This window comes from Pinus tabuliformis, chromosome 4_2 (genome assembly GCF_031772625.1).
Source record: "Pinus tabuliformis cultivar Carrire ecotype Pingquan chromosome 4_2, CPIR1, whole genome shotgun sequence".
NCBI lineage: Eukaryota > Viridiplantae > Streptophyta > Pinopsida > Pinales > Pinaceae > Pinus > Pinus tabuliformis.
In genome coordinates this window covers 650,599,741-650,604,331 of record NC_142304.1, presented here as the reverse complement: position 1 = coordinate 650,604,331, position 4,591 = coordinate 650,599,741, and the positions used below count along the sequence as shown (strand labels likewise).

The following is a 4,591-nucleotide window of genomic DNA, read 5'->3' as shown; positions in this document are numbered from 1 at the left end:
TGTTGATGCAGATTGGGCTGGAGATTTGGATCAGAGAAGATCTACAAGTGGGTATGTGTTTAACCTATTTGGAGGAGCAGTCAGTTGGATGAGTAAGAAACAAATTGTAGTGGCACTATCAACTACGAAGGTAGAATACATGGCATCCACTCATGCAAGCAAGGAAGCAGTTTGGTTGTAGAGATTGTGTTCAAGTATTGGGTTAGTACAGGGAGCTATAAGGATAGACTGTGACAGCCAAAGTGTAATTTTCTTGGCAAAGAACCCTACTTATCATTCAAAGACAAAGCACATTGATGTTCAGTATCACTTTGTGAGGGATATGATAGAAGACAAAAAGGTGTTGCTGGTAAAGGTGGACACTTTGAAGAATATTGCAGATGCATTGACAAAATCTGTGAGCTCTGAGAAGCTCTCCTAGTGTAGAGAAACAATGGGCGTTTCAAGGCTGGAAAAATGACTAAGCTCTCTTGTGGCCCCCTAGGGAAAGAAAACAAGAATGTTGGGTTGTGTTATATTCTTTCAACGACTAACCTACGTAGTGAACTGGGGGGTTAGTTCATTGCACTGATTGCGTAGCGGGGGGGTCACAGGGGGCCGACATCCCACCTTGTCTCTGGGGTTTGAGGGGGACGGGTAGCCCCCTCTACAGGGTCCGAGGCAATGCCCCAAGAAATGTTTTTTTGGACACTATATTAGGTTGGGCGAACCTACCTATGGTTTTCCGTCCATGGTTTTGGATGGAATGGTTTTCGGTACATGGTATTGGATGCTTGAACATGTATAAATATGCATTGTAACATTGAAAGGAACATAATGAAAAATCAAGCTAGTAGTCCCGGTTTTGGGATCCAGTGGGAAAATCTCTGTGTATATGTGTTTTATGTGTTATGCTCTTGCATTGTTTATTTTCTGTGTTTTAGAATTCGTATGCAGGTAATTTCTGTACGGGGTTAAAACCTACATGGTCATGGTTGTGGAGATCGCAATGGGGGTCGCAGAACTCCAAAGTTAAATATGGTTCCATCTAGTAAAAAGACTAAAATTTGATTTGGAGATGATTGAAAAATTGAGTGCACCAATTTGTAGGTTCATCAGTCTGTAGGTTCAACAAATAGAAAGAACTATTGCCCATCCTGTATTATTATAGTTTTTTGAATGCCAACTAGAATACTTACCCTTGTTAGCTTTGAAGCTGTGAACAATTATGTAAACTTACAAATAGAAACTGATCATTTCGCAGAAAATTAGAAATCAAAATGTTGTGAATTAATATCAGGAAAAAAAGAGAGATATCACAGGTAGAAGGTTTTTGTCATACATCACTAGTACATGTAGGGGGGTTTTAAGACAATATTTAAGACAATATTTGAGTCAATTGTCTTAACTTAAGACAAAAAGAAACTTGTGTATTGTCTTAAATATTGTCTCTAAGCGGGTGTCTCAAAATATAATGTCTCAAAAATTTGTCTCTATAAAGACAATATAGAACACATATTATTATTGTCTCTAAAAAGACAAGAATTATTGTCTATTAAGAGACAATTTGATTTGTCTCTCTAGAGACAATTTCATTTGTCTCTCTAGAGACAACTTCATTTGTGTCTCTTTAGAGACAATTACATTTTTGTCTTTTTAGAGACAATAGCTGAGATTAAAAACATATTGTCTCTATAGAGACTATATGTCCATAATTCAAACTATTGTCTCTCTAGAGACAATATAAAAAATTATTTAAAAAAAAAAAAAATCATAATTCAAACTATTGTCTCTCTAGAGACAATATAAAAAATTATTTAAAAAATAAATAAATAAAATCATTTTGAATGTTCTTTCAAAGTAGTTTCACATTCAAAGTTCACAAATAGTACTCGTGTATGAGAGAAACCACCACAGAAATTCTTGTCTGATAGAAACCAGTGCATATGGGTTATTAATATTACCTTTGTTTAGCAAGAGGGGATTCAATTCATTACTAAATTTATGCCCAAGTTTTACTACTTCAAATGGGAGTCAGAAGTTTGGATTTAAGATGCTACCTTAGCTTTGATAAGCATTCCATCTCCCAGTTTTACTATAGTTAAAGAAGAATCTGTAGACTGTTGAATGGAAACGACTTTAGATTTAGACAATGTGAATCTTTATGCAGAAATCAATCGAGAGCCCAATTAATGAAATGGCGATACCTTTATGTGTTCGACAGACAACATACCCACAAGAATACCCAGGCAGGCTTGATAGCCACAGTTATCAACTGTACAAGATTGTAGGAATTTCGTTGGTGGCAGGTATGGGTTAGTTTTATGCTTCAATCATGTTATCAAAAATATAGCTTCATCACTCAACTGGATTACGCAGTATTATAGAGTGAGTATGATATCTAGAACTGGATTACACAGTATTATAGAGTGAGTATTCTTTCGCTTGAATGGTCTGTAATGGAATGTTTTTATGCCCGCCCAGTTATTTTAACTTCTTTTTCAAAATATTTTTGATCATTGTTGAAAATTAATACTCTGAACAGACTCATCACAAATATTCTTTAACTGATCACTTATCAAAAGCTTGTGAGGTTTCTTATGTAGCCCGTGAATCATTTTGATTTTAACTAAGGAAGACTCGCTTATTACGTTTGATAACAAAGGCATTAGCAATGGGTTCTACAGCAACCCACTTCCCTTTTCTAAGTACTTGCAAACCACTGACATCGCCTTGCATTAGAACAGTGATGCCACCTGCATCTGAATGGCTTCTTAAAGCAAGGGTAACATCTGGGTTTGGGCATAGTGGATAGTAATTTACAAGTAACAACTGTCTATGTTCCCCAAAAATATTATTCAAGTAATCAGAATGGAGTCCTAGAGCTTCAGAAATTGCAGCCAGCAGCCTTAAACATAGTGCCCTCACCTCCACAGTGTACTTGCCTGCAATTTCCCTGTAACAAAAGCTTCAATATTATATTAAGCCAAACGAGTTATGATTGCTGCTTTAATGGTTGACATAAGGTTTAATGGCTACCTATAGGCTGCAGGTTTTTTAGGCCAAGAGTCGATGACTTCGTGTAATGGAAAACAAGGGTGTCTCAGATAGTCCCTCCAGTTAAGGACTTCATCTTTGTGAATATTGAAGCTTGTAGCAAGCTGAGCCAGTTGCTTTGGATCCTCTGAATAGAGGCATGCATGATCTTCCATCGGCATTTCGAAGAATTCTTTGGTGATTCCCATCATGTTTTTCATCACCCTCTCTGGTACCCCATGGTTCACTATCTGATCATATCATGCAGCTTCAACCATATTAATACTGAATTTGAACAGAAATTTTTTTAAGAATTAATGTTCATAATTGAGATTTTGGAAGTTTATTGAGAGATATTATGAGATTCAAAATTCAAATCTTAAAATTCAAAATTCAAATCTTCAAAATAGTTTATATCGCAATATCATGAGATTCAAAATTCAAAGCCTCATGAATCCAATCCCTTCCGCAAAAAAAATCATAACTTGGGACATTGGAGATTGAAGGTTGTACCTGGAAAAAGCCATCCTCCTGACATGCACGTTGGATTTGTTGTATGACAGTGGTTTTGCTAGGGCCATCCAGGTGTTTTAGATCCACCACTGGAATGCTCTCGCAGAAAGATACCTGAGACATGTTGGGTTGCTCCTGGGGAGGCAAAATATATTTGTTCTGCACCTCAACATTGTTTATTCCATTGCACAGTAGTTTCTCAACACCATTAGCATTGGTCTCAGTGTGAAGATCCATTCTAGAGGACATGCATCTTTCTTTCTTCTTGATGTTATTGTGAATACAATCTTTTTTCCATACGGATGTTGCACGACTTCTAATCGAAGTTAGAAATTGCAAGTTCGCATTGCAGAAATTGCAATCTGTAGAGCCCCGAATGGAAACATAGGCTATACATAGGGCCAACCAATAGTTTTTACCACGAAAACATTGACAGTTGCAACAGAAAGTGTCCTGGATGAAAACAATATTGCAAAGGGAGGATTTGGCCCGTATACAAGGTATTAGCGCTTACTTTATAATATCATTTATTATGATAGTATAGCAGGTAAACTATTCATTGTACAAGCTTTATATAAACCAATTTCAGAGTTAAAATAAATCCTCAGACATAGCTAGAATTTTCAGAGAAAGTTTTAACCAGCCATAATATATTACAAGCAACAATCATCGCAACTAGCATTTCCCCCAATAGTACACAACGAAAGGCACTTGAGCATTCTTGAAATAATTGAAGAGTACAAAAAGTTCTTGTGCAAAATGCGTAAGAGTATATAATGGAAAAAACTGTCTTAGCATATAAAAATAGCTCTGTAATGGAGTTGAACTAAGATAGCTTAGCCAACTCCACTGATGAAAACATTTGCACAGTACCCAAATCACATATAGAGAGATGCGATAATGCTATTCTAAGCCCCAAATACAAATCAGAATTAAATGTCGGAACTCAAGAGCAAACTCCAATGATACAAAACTAATTGAATCCACCAATCCCTAAATATGCAAAAGCATCTTAACAAAGCTATTCAAAAGCATCATCATCGTCATCTGGAAGGGGTTGGGC

The 4,591-nt window shown here is 36.4% G+C and overlaps 1 pseudogene; it reads right to left on the bottom strand.

Moving 5' to 3' along the window:
* Positions 1-2,604: 2,604 nt before the first annotated feature.
* Positions 2,605-3,765, bottom strand: LOC149171067 (protein DMR6-LIKE OXYGENASE 1 pseudogene; annotated as a pseudogene).
* Between the last annotated feature and the right edge of the window lie 826 nt (positions 3,766-4,591).